The sequence below is a fragment of the Candoia aspera genome, chromosome 1 (genome assembly GCF_035149785.1).
Source record: "Candoia aspera isolate rCanAsp1 chromosome 1, rCanAsp1.hap2, whole genome shotgun sequence".
Lineage (NCBI taxonomy): Eukaryota > Metazoa > Chordata > Lepidosauria > Squamata > Boidae > Candoia > Candoia aspera.
Window position 1 is genome coordinate 103,250,714 of NC_086153.1, and position 18,302 is coordinate 103,269,015.

Consider the following 18,302-nt stretch of genomic DNA (forward strand, 5'->3'; position numbering starts at 1 on the left):
ACATAATAAACATAAAAAATCCTTTTTAATTTAAATAGATACCACTGATCAATCTTGCCTTTAGGTAACAATCTCCTGTAAAGTAAATGTTTTAGATAGCTTTTATTTTTTGTTTAGTTTGGTGCATATTAACTGGTTACTTGACTATAAAATTATGCATGCCAACTGGAAAAAAAAGTTGTTAATGGAAGTTGTTTTGTACAATACCAACTAAGACTGTCTTATTGGCCAAAAGCACACTTGTATCTACCAGGCTATCCCACTCTGCATTGCAGGAACACAGTTTTGAGTTTCAGTTTTGGTTTAAATAAAATATTTGGCTGTGCTACACCTTAGTTTTCTGTTACTTACTAGATGGAAGTATGTGAATAGGTTTGTTTGTTTAACAGTCTCTTCTTTGCTTGGGTTTATAGCCTTTTTCAGCAATGTGGTTCTCCAAGGAATGAACCAAACAAACAAGAAAAGTATTTAAAATAACAATAATTAAATTTAAAAAACAATAATTGAATATGTAACAATCAGAAAAACAAACTCTAGAAAAGAAAACATCAAATATTAAACAATATAAGGCTATTTTTTTAAACATTGCTAGAAACTGAAGGAAAAATCCAATCTCCCTAATCCTATGCAATTATTTCATATGAAAGTCCCATTAATTTCATGGGCTTTACTCCCAAGTAAGTGTTTGTAGCATTATGTAATAGATGTGAAATTTAAGATTTGTAAATCTGATATGACTTTCTACATATTCTCCAATAGGCCCTCTTTGAAAGTTTTATTCTCTATTTTCTGGTAGTTAGACCTTATCAAAATCCCAAGCTAGAACTGAAGGTATTCATTTACTTTTATAGTGATTTATATCACACTGTGTTGTCCTTGTCACACAGAAGGCTGTAAATAAGATCTTTATAACAGCTCCAGTGCTATCTTTTGTTCTTTTTTATCCAGAGATTCAGAATACTTAAGATCAAATGTAGGTTTACAGCTTGAAAAATAAATGAATGATACCTGTCTCTGCTGAAAAAAGACTTGAGCAACCTGTATTAGTACAGTGGGAAGCTTGCATATTAATCTGCAAAGTGCAGTAATTCATTTCAAAAACAGTAGTCCTATTTCTCTTATGAAATGTTGATCATCTAGATCTTTCTAGACTATTGCAGCTCAGGCTTGCAAAAGAAATTAAGTCACCTTCCTCTGAGTTACAGGATATCTGCCAATATTTTTGTGATCATTATTTCCCATCCCCAGTCACTCTATGATTTTCTGTGAATTATTTTTTATAAAAATCACTAGTATCAGCAACTATCATTCTTTTCTGATATTTTGATGTTTCTTGCTTTTTTTTAATTTGCAAGATGTCCAGAGTCATTCTGCAATTGGGTGGCCATATAAGTGTTTTTACAAACAAAAAGATAAATAAATCTATTAATAGAACTTATTAATAAAAGCAGGAGCTTTGCACTAAACCCAGGACTCATTTCTCATACAAGCACACAAATTGCCCAAGCTGCAGACGCAGCTTTCCTGATATTCAGATACATAGGATATACTGGCCATGGACAGGCATTCATTATAAAGATTGTGAAGAAAGAGGCTACCATTTAGCAACTTCATATGGTAGAAAAAAAGTGGAAAATCGAAACTATTACTGATTAGGTGTGCAGGCTGTGCCATATTTCCCTGAAAGTGTGTTTGTGTGTGTGTGTGTGTGTGTGTTTGTGTGTGTGCATGTGTGTGTGAAGCTGGGATAGAAGTTTGTGTTGGAAGTATGACTTCAGTAGCAATTATTCTTCAGCACCTGATGATCTGGGGCAGCGTTTCTCAACCTTGGCTATTTTAAGATGTGTGGAATTCAACTCCCAGAATTCCCCAGCCAGCTGAGAGTTGAAGTCCACACAACTTAAAGTAGCCAAGGTTGAGAAACACTTATCTAGGGATAATGAAGTATAGATAGAGTTAAGTTGGCTAAGCATTGACTTTGTGTAACCTCTTTGTCACTCTGCTTGTTCACTGTCTAGGAGATTAATAGTCTAGTCTGAGGTCACTTCCTTCTGTCTTAGTTTCCTGGCATGCATGCATGGAGCACATGCTCTTCGAATCTCCTCGTCATAGGATATAGTTGGCTAGATGCTTGGCTTTGCTAGGCTATAATATATTTCCTGTAAATAAATCTCCTTTCTGTTGTAGTTATAAAACCTGGTTCACTAATCATTACTCGATTCACTTTCCTACTCTAGGGAACACTCACATATATCCACTGAATGTTTCTACCTCCCACAGTTTGTCTTCTGCACTTTCAATTCCCTTCATGTCTTGGAGTTCCACCCCTTAGGAAGCCTGCCTTCTCTTACTCATCCACCTGGACCTCTACTGAGTTCAGAAGTGAAGTTTCTATGCCACATTTCCTCAGCTTGATTGATGAGGAATCCAGCACACCTAGATAGTCCTGGCCTTTGGGGTTTGTTCTCTGTGCCTCCATCAGGGTTAGATCTCTGGCACAAGTCCAGGGTCCCACTGCCTGGAAGACCTCAGATGAGAGCCTGGCAGTTGAGTGCTGGTAATGGCAGTAAGCTGAGCAAAACGTGCTGAGCAAAGCTCAGTGCTGCTCCAATAGCCAATACAGCAGCTTCCCAGTCTCTGTTTTCATTAGAAATGTTTTCCAAAGTGAATCTCAGCCAATCAGATGTTGTTTTTTGGCAGAAGGGCTAATGAGGATAAAAGAATATGTGAACTTTGCCATCCTTATTGGCCCTCTGCCTCTAAAGAGAGAGTTGGCTGAACTTGTGGCCATTCCCACTTTGGGGAAATATTTCAAATGGAAATGATGATTAGTCAGCTGTAGTGTTAGTTAATAGAGCACAGCTTTGCTTCCCAGTGTGCTGAGGCCTGAATGAAGCTTTCCATATCTAGCAGTAACCTAGGTCTAGCAGAGATTTGAAAGTAAAGACATTATTGTCCCTTGAGTTCTTCTCTTTCAGCTCCATTCAGATGTCTGTACATGTCTTGGGCTGCTTCATAGAGTCTCTTGATTAAACCATGAGTGTGGGCTTCTTGAAGGATCTTGCAATAAAATGAAATTATTTCAGTGCTGTTGTTTTGTTAACAATGTTTCCACCCCACCCCCACCTAATTTGGTATCATTTATGTTATATTTTTAATGAATGACAAGCCACTTGGCCAAATTTTGATAGGCTTACAATTATTTCAAAGAAGGGGGAAAAAGCAAAATCAAGATACAAAATCTCTTTCTAATTCTAATGTTTTTCCTCATTAAGTAAATTAGATCAGCTTCAGAACTCTTGACCATAGCTATTCTCATGGTATTATGTGAACTGTAGTTATCTGATAATTTATAGTCATCTGATATTTTCTCAGATGGATTCCAGTCTTAAATTCATGCTGGCTTCACTTTAAATACTTCATTTCAATCAATTAATAAATACATAATCGTTGTGCAGTCAACCAATGGAAGTTGATTCAATTAAAAGTATGACTCCTCTATGACACTTACACTTCCTGTGGCCAACATGGATCAAACAAATCATATCCATTAGGATTCTTGTTCTCTCCTCTTTCTAGTACCTCACTTGAAAGATCAGCACTGTACTGTAAACACCAGAAATGACTATATTTATGTTACAGCATTTAAAATTGAGTGGAACAGTATATTGTTTAAAGGAAGATTAATTTTGATTGGGAAGAAGTTCTGAAGAAAATTAACACTGATAGAGAAACCCATGGTGGTGATAATGGCTTGCATTGGGGGAGGGGGCAGTGGGCAGACAACTTTGTAGCTACACCAACTTCACCCAGGTAGCAAAATAACTTAAGCAAGGTCCATCAGACTGAATGCCAAATCAAAAACCTATATGAAATCAAAGTAAGTTGAGATAGAGCACTGTATATACTCGCATATAAACCCATCTGCAGATAAGCCAATCCTTATATGCGAGTATATAGAGCACTGTATATACTCGCATATAAGCCCATCCTCAGACAAGCCTATTTTAGCCAAAATACCGTGAAAAATGTGCCATCCACAGATAAATCAATCCTCAAAATTTTAGTGTTTTAATTTTCACAATGGGCTTATCCATGGGTGGCACATTTTTCATGGTATTTTAGTTAAAAATTTGAGGGTCTGCTTATCCATGGGGATATATGGGATATATGGGTACTTTTAAAAAGCTTAGGGAAAAATCTACTGTATATACTCATAGATAAGCCCATCCACAGATAAGCTGAATGGAATTTGGGGGTGGGGTGGCACCTAAAATTCTCAGCTTTTCCATAAGTATATACTGTACCTCAAATTGGTGCATAGGCTAAAAGAGGAGCAAATTAAATTTGGGGGATCTTTAATTTCGGCACCATTGACTAGATTATTCACAGGTTGTGCTGGTTGCCTGGAAGTAATCCTTCTACCATATCAAAATATTTGATAGTTAACAGCGATTAACATCCCAGCACCATTTGCTTCTTGATCATGGCAAAGTTAACAGTGGATGGAAGACATCCTTCTCAGATGTGTAAAATTGCATAAGAACAGGAAACCAATAGGAAGGTAGAACAGCCAACTTTCTGCAGCTGACTTCCTATGCTCCAGAGCCCTCAGAAGGCAACAAAGATTCTTACATACTTGCGAATGCCATAGCACGTCCTCAGAATGGACCTCAGCTACAGTCTGTTTTGGAGATAAACCAAGCTGAAGACATTCATATATACAACTGCTAAATCTAATTTAAATTTGAAGCACTGTATGGATTAAATGTTCTCTTTAATATTACTTTATGAAATATTATTTTCATAACATTTCCAATCATTAGTACCATACAAATTCCTACTATTATAAGTCTTGATTATCCATTTTCTATTTCCTTTCATTTAATTATGATACGTAAATAATGGATTAAAATTAGTAGTCTATATATTTCTAACTAGGTGTGGTGGTTTATTTTGGGAACCTCAATCCATTTAAATAGTTCCAAGAGAATACATAATTTTCAGATCCTGCAATTAAAAACTAGTTTCCTGCTTCCTATTTTACAATTTCCAGTGAGTCCTACAAAACAGATAGTAATATAGGATTCTCTGCACCTCAGAATATAATGGGATATATACTGTAAACTGCTATCTGATTAAATAACTTCTGACCCAGCGTCTGCCTTGCTGAAACTTTAGTTTCATATTCCCTTGTGGCTGCCATTATAAAATATATATGAAGATACTATGTCTGCTATTTTTTAGGACAGAAGTGTGCATTGTTTCAGCTGAGCGTTGCTAATTATAAGGCTCTGCTGGTCACCTGGACAAAGAGAAACTTCAGATCAAGTATATGACAGGAGTACACTGAGATTCAGCAAAGGATCATTACCTTGCCGTGGTGCTGGAGCTTGAGCACCTCAATGATGCCATGAGCTAAACCATGAAGGGCCACCCAAGACGGGAAGGTCATGACAGAGAGGTCAGACTAAATGCGATCCCTGGGGGAGGTAATGGCAACCCACCCCAGTATTCTTGCCATGAAAACTAAATGGATCAGTACAACCAGAGATATGTCGGTATACCATCGGAAGATGAGACCCCCAGGTTGGAAGATGGTCAAAATGCTACTGGGGAGGAACAGAGGATGAGTTCAACTAGCCCCAGATGTGATGACGGCTAGCTCAAAGCCGAAAAGACGGCTAGCGGCCGACGGTGCTGGTGGTGAACGGCGAATCCGATGTTCTAAGGATCAACACACCATTGGAACCTGGAATGTAAGATCTATGAGCCAGGGCAAATTGGATGTGGTTATTGGTGAGATGTCAAGATTAAAGATAGACATTTTGGGCGTCAGTGAACTGGAATGGGCCACTTCACATCAAATGACCACCAGATCTACTACTTTGGACAAGAGGACCACAGAAGAAATGGAGTAGCCTTCATAATTAATAGTAAAGTGGCTAAAGCAGTGCTTGGATACAATCCAAAAAACGACAGAATGATCTCAATTCGAATTCAGGGCAAGCCATCTAACATCACAGTGATCCAAATATACGCCCCAACCACAAATGCTGAAGAAGCTGAAATAGAGCCGTTCTATGAGGATCTGCAGCACCTACTGGACAACACACCTAAAAGAGATGTTATTTTCATCACAGGAGACTGGAATGCTAAGGTGGGCAGTCAAATGACACCTGGAATAACAGGCAAGCATGGCCTGGGACGCGGTGGTGCTGCGGGTTAAACCGCTGAGTTGCCGATCGGAAGGTCAGCAGTTCGAAACCGCGCGGCGGGGTGAGCTCCCGTTGCTAGTCCCAGCTCCTGCTCACCTAGCAGTTCAAAAACATGCAAATGTGAGTAGATCAATAGGTACCGCTTTGGCGGGAAGGTAACTGCGTTCCGTGTCGTCATGCTGGCCACATGACCCGGAAAATGTCTACGGACAACGCCGGCTCTAAGGCTTAGAAACGGAGATGAGCACCACCCCCTAGAGTCGGACATGACTGGACTTTACGTCAAGGGAAACCTTTACCTTATGGCCTGGGAGAACAAAATGAAGCAGGACATAGGCTGATAGAATTTTGCCAAGACAATTCACTCTGCATAACAAACACTTTCTTCCAACAACCTAAGAGATGGCTTTATACATGGACTTCCCCAGATGGACAACACTGAAATCAGACTGACTACATCCTTTGCAGCCAAAGGTGGTGCACATCTATACAGTCGGTAAAAACAAGACCTGGAGCTGACTGTAGTTCAGATCACGAACGTCTTCTTGCACAATTTAGGATCAGATTAAAGAGATTAGGGAAGACGCACAGATCAGCTAGATATGAGCTCACTAATATTCCTAAGGAATATGCAGTGGAGGTGAAGAATCAATTTAAGGGACTGGACTTAGTACATAGGGTCCCGGAAGAACTCTAGACAGAAGTTCGCAACATTGTTCAGGAGGCGGCAACAAAATACATCCCAAAGAAAGTAAAAACAAAGAAGGCAAAGTGGCTGTCTGCTGAGACACTAGAAGTAGCCCAAGAAAGAAGGAAAGCAAAAGGCAACAGTGATAGGGGGGGATATGCCCAATTAAATGCAAAATTCCAGAGGTTAGCCAGAAGAGATAAGGAATTATTTTTAAACAACCAATGTGCAGAAGTGGAAGAAGACAATAGAATAGGAAGGACAAGAGACCTCTTCCAGAAAATTAGAAACATCGGAGGTAAATTCCAGGCAAAAATGGGTATGATCAAAAACAAAGACGGCAAGGACCTAACAGAAGAAGAAGAGATCAAGAAAAGGTGGCAAGAATATACAGAAGACCTGTATAGGAAGGATAACAATATCGGGGATAGCTTTGACAGTGTGGTCAGTGAGCTAGAGCCAGACATCCTGAAGAGTGAGGTTGAATGGGCCTTAAGAAGCATTGCTAATAACAAGGCAGCAGGAGACGACAGCATCCCAGCTGAACTGTTCAAAATCTTGCAAGATGATGCTGTCAAGGTAATGCATGCTATATGCCAGCAAATTTGGAAAACACAAGAATGGCCATCAGATTGGAAAAAATCAACTTATATCCCCAAACCAAAAAAGGGGAACACTAAAGAATGTTCAAACTATCGAACAGTGGCACTTATTTCACATGCCAGTAAGGAAATGCTCAAGATCCTGCAAGGTAGACTTCAGCAATTCATGGAGCGAGAACTGCCAGATTTACAAGCTGGGTTTAGAAAAGGCAGAGGAACTAGGGACCAAATTGCCAATATCCGCTGGATAATGGAAAAAGCCAGGGAGTTTCAGAAAAACATCTATTTCTGTTTTATTGACTATTCTAAAGTCTTTGACTGTGTGGACCATAACAAATTGTGGCAAGTTCTTAGTGGTATGGGGATACCAAGTCATCTTGTATGCCTCCTGAGGAATCTGTATAATGACCAAGTAGCAATGGTAAGAACAGACCACGGAACAACGGACTGGTTTAAGATTGGGAAAGGAGTACGGCAGGGCTGTATACTCTCACCCTACCTATTCAACTTGTACGCAGAACACATCATGCGACAAGCTGGGCTTGAGGAATCCAAGGCTGGAGTTAAAATCTCTGGAAGAAACATTAACAATCTCAGATATGCAGATGATACCACTTTGACGGCTGAAAGTGAAGAGGAACTGAGGAGCCTTATGATGAAGGTGAAAGAAGAATGTGCAAAAGCTGGCTTGCAGCTAAACCTCAAAAAAACCAAGATTATGGCCACCAGCTTGATTGATAACTGGCAAATAGAGGGAGAAAATGTAGAAGCAGTGAAAGACTTTGTATTTCTAGGTGCGAAGATTACTGCAGATGCTGACTACAGTCAGGAAATCAGAAGACGCTTAATCCTTGGGAGAAGAGCAATGACAAATCTCGATAAAATAGTTAAGAGCAGAGACCTCACACTGACAACAAAGGTCCACATAATTAAAGCAATGGTGTTCCCCGTAGTAACATATGGCTGCGAGAGCTGGACCATAAGGAAGGCTGAGCGAAGGAAGATCGATGCTTTTGAACTGTGGTGTTGGAGGAAAATTCTGAGAGTGCCTTGGACTGCAAGAAGATCCAACCAGTCCATCCTCCAGGAAATAAAGCCAGACTGCTCACTTGAGGGAATGATGTTAAAGGCAAAACTGAAATCCTTTGGCCACATAATGAGAAGACAGGACACCCTGGAGAAGATGCTGATGCTAGGGAGAGTGGAGGGCAAAAGGAAGAAGGGCCGACCAAGGGCAAGATGGATGGATGATATTCTAGAGGTGACAGACTCGTCCCTGGGGGAGCTGGGGGTGTTGACGACCAACAGGAAGCTCTGGCGTGGGCTGGTCCATGAAGTCACAAAGAGTCGGAAGCGACTAAACGAATAAACAAAACACACTGAGATACTAAAAAGATCCCTATCCTAACATAAAACTACAATTTCCAGAGTTTCCTGGGAAGAAGAAGATGACAATTCATCAAAACATCATTTGGAATCCTATACCAAGTCCATACAAGTAGAGTTGACTCCATATGTCCAACATTCAGTCCCCAATACATGAAGGTTCTGGAGCCCAGATGGATGAAGGGTATGATGACTTGTGGCAGTGAAGTTTATTGTTGTAACCACAGGTCATAGCATAAGAATGCAATAAAATATAATAACATTAAAATTATAAAATTATAAAATAAAATAATAAAAGAAGCATTAAATATAAAAAAGTTACAACAAAATAGAGCCAAAGCTACAATTAAGAACTTAAATATTTCTTCCTAAGTTTAATTGAGAGCAGAGCAAAAGTAGCAACTTGGTTCCTAACAGTTGGAAACATATCTGCAAGAAGATAAATCAGTTTTTCAACACCAGAGTCCTTGAGTTCATCTGCCATTAATAATTTGGCCCTGATCTTGTTGTAAATGGGGCAGTGGAGGACATAATGGATAACATCCTCCACTTGACCAACACCACAAGGACAGAGGTGTTGTTTGACAGGGAGCTTACAAAACCTCCCTTTGAGATATATGGAGGGCATGATAACTTGCTAAATGCAGCACCTTTTAATATGAAGACATCTATTTTAGTGGATGTTAAAGGGAAGAACCTGTCATAGCTTTTGCAACAGGTGTATAATACTTGCATATTTGTTTGATGTGTTTCGTTAACCTTATAAGTGCTTGATTTGATAAATAATAAAGTGGAGAGCCTTCAAGAAGCAGTAGTAATTACCAAATGTTTGACAGAACAGTACACTTTTCTTTTTGGTTACAAGAGCTCAAAGTTAATAACAAAGGAGCCAAGCTAACCTCTCTAGGGAAAGGAGACCTTCAATTAGGTGAAGTGGAAAGAAAACGGCATTAGTCAAGGTAAGTAAATTACCTTCTCCCAAAACCTGGTTTCCCAGGGAAAATGAACTGTCAGCTCAACCATAAAATGTTTTAAACACAGCAGTGTTGATTAGAGACAGCAACAGCACTAAGAAACAAGGCCCCTCGAAGATAACACCTAGAGAAAGCAACGTATCAATAATAGTTTTTTTCTTCAAAGAACACAGCCTTTGTCTACAACAATAAGCTCTTGTCTTTGTCACATCACCTCATTACTTCATTAACTTTACCTCATCAACCGACATATTCTGCTATATCCAATCAATTTTTCTGCTGTACTAAGCATATGTATATTGCAATTAGCATAAGTCTACATAATAGGGTTACAACCCTGCCACTCATTAGGTTAGTCTCCGCTGCCTCCGATACCGTAATAAACAGTCTGTGTTTCAACTGAATTGTGTGCTGGTTTGTTTGGTTTAAACAAATTCCTGGAGAAATTTGTGAGAGAAATTTCTCTTGCATAGGAAAAGAATTAGGTTATCAATCTTTAATTATCAATGCAAATTTGGTCAAGCTCATATTGGTCTTACAATAAAGGAGGGGAAAAAATCATATACAATAGTGCCAAAATGTTTACAGCTTTAGTAGTAACTAAGAACCAATACTTTAAGTTGGTCTTAGAAACAAATGGTAGAGGTATGTGATGAACAGAAAGTAAGAAAGGTAAAATGAATATGTTGCAAATAATGCTGTGTCAAAGTGTCCCTCCCATTCCCGCCCCCCTTTTTTTAGTAAGTTCACCACTCCATTGGGGGTGGGGGGTTGTTTGTTTTTTATTTCCCCAGTCACTTAGAATCAAGTTATCAATCAAGTCATCCGAGCACAGGACAACAGCAGCTTAAGGGTGCAATGCAGATATATCCCAATTGAAAGGCAAGAATCCTTCATTCTACCATTGATAGCCTCACCCCATTTTTGTCCATAGGGAAAAAAAAATAAGAATGCTTTAAAATTATGGAAAGATGTCAATTCAGTAAATAGCTGAACATAAAGCAATAGAAAACTGTGTTGTGAAAATAAAATATGAATTGATTGAAACAGAGCTTTACACTGAATCACACTATTTCATGTTATGGGATGTCAAGAAAATGAAAGTTTGTGGTTCCAAAAGACTGCCTTTTTTTCTTCTCCCTTAAATTCCTGTAATTATGCCACAAGGACAGAATGCTCCATAAGGGTGTTGCTTCTCCTTGGGGCATAATCCTTTTTCTGGAGCAATTATAGAATGAGAAGTTGCTACTGTACATGGGAATGAATAATTGATACGGTAATACCATGGAATGGAGAAAATATCTAATGGTGCGTCTGTGTAAGATACAGTAGTAAGTGTATATATAAGTGAGGAAACATACACTACTGGGAAATATATCTGTATCCAATTGTCATGACTGGAAAAAAACACAACAGTAGTATTCTGTTAGGAACCACAGCACAATAAGTTAAACATTTTACTGAGTGGGGTAAGATTTTTCTCTAACTTTTTTCCTCCCTTGAGTAACCTCAGATTTGTAGCCAACCTCTGTAGAAGTACACTGAGAATGCAGTTCTAGTATTTTTTAAAAAATCATGTTAAGAATTATTCTACAGGTTATTAATGCTTGAATAACGAACTTGTAGGTAAGAAACTTAACTGGCTATAGAAACATCAGCTGTTAGTGACTATGACTTATTTAGCCCAAAGAGAATGGCTTCCATATCTAACAATTATAGAAACCTCCCGAACTATTCATGTTGGATGATAAACTATATAAAATTGTGTGGAATGAGACCTACATATTATTCCAGAAAATTACTGGCCTGTAGTGGTCAAGGGATGCAGTGGCGCTGCAGGTTAAACTGCTGAGCTGCTGAGCTTGCCGATCGGAAGGTCGGCAGTTCGAATCCGCGTGATGGGATGAGCTCCCATTGCTAGTCCCAGCTCCTGCCAACCTAGCAGCTCGAAAACATGCAAATGTGAGTAGATTAATAGGTACCGCTTTGGCAGGCAGGTAACAGCGTTCCGTGTAGTCATGCCGGCCACATGACCACGGAAGTGTCTACGGACAAACGTCGGCTCTTCGGCTTTGAAACGGAGATGAGCACCGCCCCCTAGAGTCAGACATGACTGGACTTAATGTCAAGGGAAACCTTTACCTTTACCTAGTGGTCATGCCATCAACACAAATTGATCTCAGCAAAATTAAAATACACATGATATTGGCTAAATTTAATTGTACTTACAAGTGTGCATCCCCAAATGAATGGAGATAGTATAAACTAAAGGATGTTAAAGCATATATCAAGAAGAGGAATGTTATAATACTAGGGCAAGGGTATTGATCAGATTGTGAAAAAAAATGTAGTATCAACCTTATGTTCATCAGCTGGCAATTCAAGTTTCAGATAAGCATGCATCTAGTCTTCACAACTTCAGCAAAGGATCGTTACCTTGTCATGGTGCTGGAGCTTGAGCACCTCAATGATGCCATGAGTTAAACCGTGAAGGGCCACCCAAGACGGGAGGGTCATGACAGAGAGGTCAGACTAAATGCAATCCCTGGGGAAGGTAATGGCAACCCACCCCAGTATTCTTGCCGTGAAAACTAAATGGATCAGTACAACCAGAGATATGTCGGTATACCATCGGAAGATGAGACCCCCAGGTTGGAAGATGGTCAAAATGCTACTGGGGAGGAACAGAGGATGAGTTCAACTAGCCCCAGACGTGATGACGCGGCTAGCTCAAAGCCGAAAGGACGGCTAGCGGCCGACGGTGCTGGTGCTGAACGGCAAATTCGATGTTCTAAGGATCAACACACCATTGGAACCTGGAATGTAAGATCTATGAGCCAGGGCAATTTGGATGTGGTTATTGGTGAGATGTCAAGATTAAAGATAGACATTTAGGGCGTCAGGGAACTGAAATGGACTGGAATGGGCCACTTCACATCAAATGACCACCAGATCTACTACTGTGGACAAGAGGACCACAGAGGAAATGGAGTAGCCTTCATAATTAATAGTAAAGTGGCTAAAGCAGTGCTTGGATACAATCCAAAAAACGACAGAATGATCTCAATTCGAATTCAGGGCAAGCCATCTAACATCACAGTGATCCAAATATACGCCCCAACCACAAATGCTGAAGAAGCTGAAGTAGAGCAGTTCTATGAGGATCTGCAGCACCTACTGGACAACACGCCTAAAAGAGATGTTATTTTCATCACAGGAGACTGGAATGCTAAGGTGGCCATTCAAATGACACCTGGAATTACAGGTAAGTATGGCCTGGGAGAACAAAACGAAGCAGGACATAGGCTGATAGAATTTTGCCAAGACAATTCACTCTGCATAACAAACAGACTCTTCCAACAAACTAAGAGATGGCTTTATACATGGACTTCACCAGATGGACAACACCAAAATCAGATTGACTACATCCTTTGCAGCCAAAGGTGGCGGACATCTGTACAGTCGGTAAAAACAAGACCTGGAGCTGACTGTAGTTCCGATCACGAACTTCTTCTTGCACAATTTAGGATCAGACTAAAGAGATTAGGGAAGACCCACAGATCAGCTAGATATGAGCTCACTAATATTCCTAAGGAATATGCAGTGGAGGTGAAGAATAGATTTAAGGGATTGGACTTAGTAGATAGGGTCCCGGAAGAACTATGGACAGAAGTTCGCAACATTGTTCAGGAGGCGGCAACAAAATACATCCCAAAGAAAGAGAAAACCAAGAAGGCAAAATGGCTGTCTGCTGAGACACTAGAAGTAGCCCAAGAAAGAAGGAAAGCAAAAGGCAACAGTGATAGGGGGAGATATGCCCAATTAAATGCAAAATTCCAGAGGTTAGCCAGAAGAGATAAGGAATTATTTTTAAACAAGCAATGCGCAGAAGTGGAAGAAGACAATAGAATAGGAAGGACAAGAGACCTCTTCCAGAAAATTAGAAACATTGGAGGTAAATTTCAGGCAAAAATGGGTATGATCAAAAACAAAGATGGCAAGGACCTAACAGAAGAAGAAGAGATCAAGAAAAGGTGGCAAGAATATACAGAAGACCTGTATAGGAAGGATAACAATATCGGGGATAGCTTTGATGGTGTGGTCAGTGAGCTAGAGCCAGACATCCTGAAGAGTGAGGTTGAGTGGGCCTTAAGAAGCATCGCTAATAACAAGGCAGCAGGAGACGACGGCATCCCAGCTGAATTGTTCAAAATCTTGCAAGATGATGCTGTCAAGGTAATGCATGCTATATGCCAGCAAATTTGGAAAACACAAGAATGGCCATCAGATTGGAAAAAATCAACTTATATCCCCAAACCAAAAAAGGGAAACACTAAAGAATGTTCAAACTATCGAACAGTGGCACTCATTTCACATGCCAGTAAGGAAACGCTCAAGATCCTGCAAGGTAGACTTCAGCAGTTCATGGAGCGAGAACTGCCAGATTTACAAGCTGGGTTTAGAAAAGGCAGAGGAACTAGGGACCAAATTGCCAATATCCGCTGGATAATGGAAAAAGCCAGGGAGTTTCAGAAAAACATCTATTTCTGTTTTATTGACTATTCTAAAGCCTTTGACTGTGTGGACCATAACAAATTGTGGCAAGTTCTTAGTGGTATGGGGATACCAAGTCATCTTGTATGCCTCCTGAGGAATCTGTATAATGACCAAGTAGCAATGGTAAGAACAGACCACGGAACAACGGACTGGTTTAAGATTGGGAAAGGAGTACGGCAGGGCTGTATACTCTCACCCTACCTATTCAACTTGTACGCAGAACACATCATGCGACAAGCTGGGCTTGAGGAATCCAAGGCTGGAGTTAAAATCTCTGGAAGAAACATTAACAATCTCAGATATGCAGATGATACCACTTTGATGGCTGAAAGTGAAGAGGAACTGAGGAGCCTTATGATGAAGGTGAAAGAAGAACGTGCAAAAGCTGGCTTGCAGCTAAACCTCAAAAAAACCAAGATTATGGCAACCAGCTTGATTGATAACTGGCAAATAGAGGGAGAAAATGTAGAAGCAGTGAAAGACTTTGTATTTCTAGGTGCGAAGTTTACTGCAGATCCTGACTGGAGTCAGGAAATCAGAAGACGCTTAATCCTTGGGAGAAGAGCAATGACAAATCTCGATAAAATAGTTAAGAGCAGAGACCTCACACTGACAACAAAGGTCCACATAGTTAAAGCAATGGTGTTCCCCGTAGTAACATATGGCTGCAAGAGCTGGACCATAAGGAAGGCTGAGCGAAGGAAGATCGATGCTTTTGAACTGTGGTGTTGGAGGAAAATTCTGAGAGTGCCTTGGACTGCAAGAAGATCAAACCAGTCCATCCTCCAGGAAATCAAGCCAGACTGCTCACTTGAGGGAATGATATTAAAGGCAAAACTGAAATACTTTGGCCACATAATGAGAAGACAGGACACCCTGGAGAAGATGCTGATGCTAGGGAGAGTGGAGGGCAAAAGGAAGAGGGGCCGACCAAGGGCAAGATGGATGGATGATATTCTAGATGTGATGGACTCGTCCCTGGGGGAGCTGGGGGTGTTGACGACCAACAGGAAGCTCTGGCGTGGGCTGGTCCATGAAGTCATGAAGAGTCGGAAGCGACTAAACGAATAAACAACAAAGTCTTCACAAGCAACCTGATAAAAAAGCAAAATTCATTTATTTTGAATATGCTTTTATCCTGGTATTTTTAAAGATATATTCATTTTTCTGTGAAGACTGTATTTGATGAAGATCCATTTGTTGCCTGAAATGGATGTGACATTATTATTAAATGCTCCACTTCTCAGTTTATCAATATGTTTGTCCTAGTTTCTCTTTTTTTTCACAATCCATGCTTCTGTCCTCTTATTTTTCTATCTGTCAGGGCTGTCAGGATTCTTTTTGTCTTCCTTTTTTTCATCCTGCTTTTGGAAAATTGCAGCTGTTATTCTTATTTAGGTTAAAATATCTTTCACAACCAACTAGTTCTATTGTCATTTTTTAGGAAATTAATAAAAGCATGCCTAAAAAGACTTGGTACAATTCTCCTTCTAGCAAAAAAAATGGAGATAGCAAATCAATAGATGACAGTTTCTGAAATCACAATCCAGAAATAGTACAAAGAAATTGCAACTAGCCTTCACTAAAGCATTCATCTCCAAAATACAAATTGCAGAGATGATTTTTAAAAAAGAAAGAGAGAAATAACAGACTTCTTTGCAAATACATGGCAGATGTTTATCATGTATGCAAAAATTGACTTTTCTATTAAAGGGCTACCTATTTCCCAGTCCAAATCCTGGGCACCTTCATTTTATAGATATTTTTATTGGTCTTATAACATTACATTTTCTTATATCTTTAAAAGTTAGTCTTCTTGCTATGAGAGACAGAGGCAGCTTGATCTACAGAAATCACCAGTTGAAGCTGTTCATACTATAGATTGGAAATCAGCATAATCACTTGCTAATGTCAGGAAATATGTAAATTAAACGTTAAGCACTTGAACCCAATTTTTTTTTAAAAAAAAAGAAAGCTGTCCCAATATATTCAATAACCAAACAAATTAGGTTGGGTACAGAGAAAATCATGTGTTCCATGCTACGTATACGAAACATTACTTGTAAAACTAAATGTGCGTATTAGGCAACATACTGATATTAAGAGAAACGTATACTAAATAATTTTAACATAAACTTACATTGCTAACAATCTCCAGCTGATACCGAATGGAGACCAATTGAGATGAAGATATTTTTTTTTAATGAAAGCAATGCAACTGGATGGGTTCATCCATCTTCTTTGCACTTGTCCCACTCAATGGCAGGGTGTACTTGTTTTGCAGTGTGCTCACCTAGTTCTTGCCGCAAAGCTATCAATGTACAATGCAACAAGGGGAGGTTTTTTTTTTCAGCCAGTTGTCACAGAGCTCAGAGGGAGTGGCTGGCCCATAGTCACCCAGGGCCTATGGGAGAACTAGAACTTATGCCTCCCTATTCTGAATCCAGCACCTTAATCACTCTATCATGCTGGCTCCCTGGAGCCCTTATATTTCTATATTTTGTACCAAACCCTAGTGGGAAATTTGTTACTCGCCACGCATCCTGTGCAATCTTAAGAACAAGACCAAAATATGATTGTTTTCATAGCAGCTATGATGTGAACACAGCAATAAGCCTAGTATCACTAGTATAGTTAAAGGCAGTACCATATTCTCTCATATGAATGATCTGTTCTGGTACTAAAACGGGAAAGGGGGGATAAAGACTACTCTGCACCAACATAAATAGTTTCTGCTACCCAGACTGGAGTTTTGAACACCCATAAGAATGTGTCATTGAAACAAGAAGGGCCTAGCTACTTTCTAGAGTATCTTGATGGGGAACAGCTGCTTCCTGAAGGCATGATAAAAGACCAACTCAACAGGAGAAGGAGCCTCTCTCAATTTCTGTTTGCTTTAATGAGGAAAACAACATCATGAAACAAGGGCTGTATCAGCTGGAGCAAAAACTGTCTCCATTTGTTGATCAGTTCCCATGTCCCCAGCATGGTTTTTCTGTTGTCATGGTAGCTGAGAGCGAGAAGGCAAACAGTAATGTAAATACACACAAAAAGAGGTATCAGTGAAAAACATGAGACCAGCAATTACTGGCAGTTCCAGAAGGCAGCAGATTCCCAACATGAGGTAGCTAAAACACACTACATAAAATATGATGGCTGCTTTTAAAAGAAAAAAAAAGAAAGAAGGAAATTACTAGTATCACATCAACTATTATGACACATGCTGCAGCATACCTGCAGAACTGAATATGAAAGAGTTTCTGTTTCCATTTCAGCCACATAACAAGATGTCATAATTAGAAAAAAAAATAGCTCCCTTCCTTTTCAGGAGGACAGACTGCAGAGTTGTAACTCCCCCACAACCAAATGCAGTGGCTGTGACCCCATAAAATTATCACCTCCCATGAAAATCTATGCAAGTGTAACTCTGTCTATAAATACTTAACCACTTAACACTTAAAATGAATTAAAATTCAAAACACTTTGGTGTCAGCTTTAAAGCAGTCTCTGTAACAGTAACACCTTCTGCAGTTCTGCTTTTGACTCAGGCATATACTAATCAACAATGATACAGGCTTCAGTTCTTCCCAACTCATGCAAATAGTTATTCTGCATTCCACTTATGCAGAAGGAACATGGGATGCATATTTGTATTCTGCTTAATTTTATGTTATCTGTTTCAAACCATGGGAAACACAAATTAAATTTTCTAAGACAGTCATGTACATTAGAGAAGAAAACACAGGAGGGGGGATATAGAGATGAGGAGATAATACCAGTACAATGATAATAAAATGTAAAAGGGACAACTGTCATTTCTATTGGGCAAAATGTCTTCCCATTGTTTAGCATACAGACAAGTTAGTCCATTAAAAAT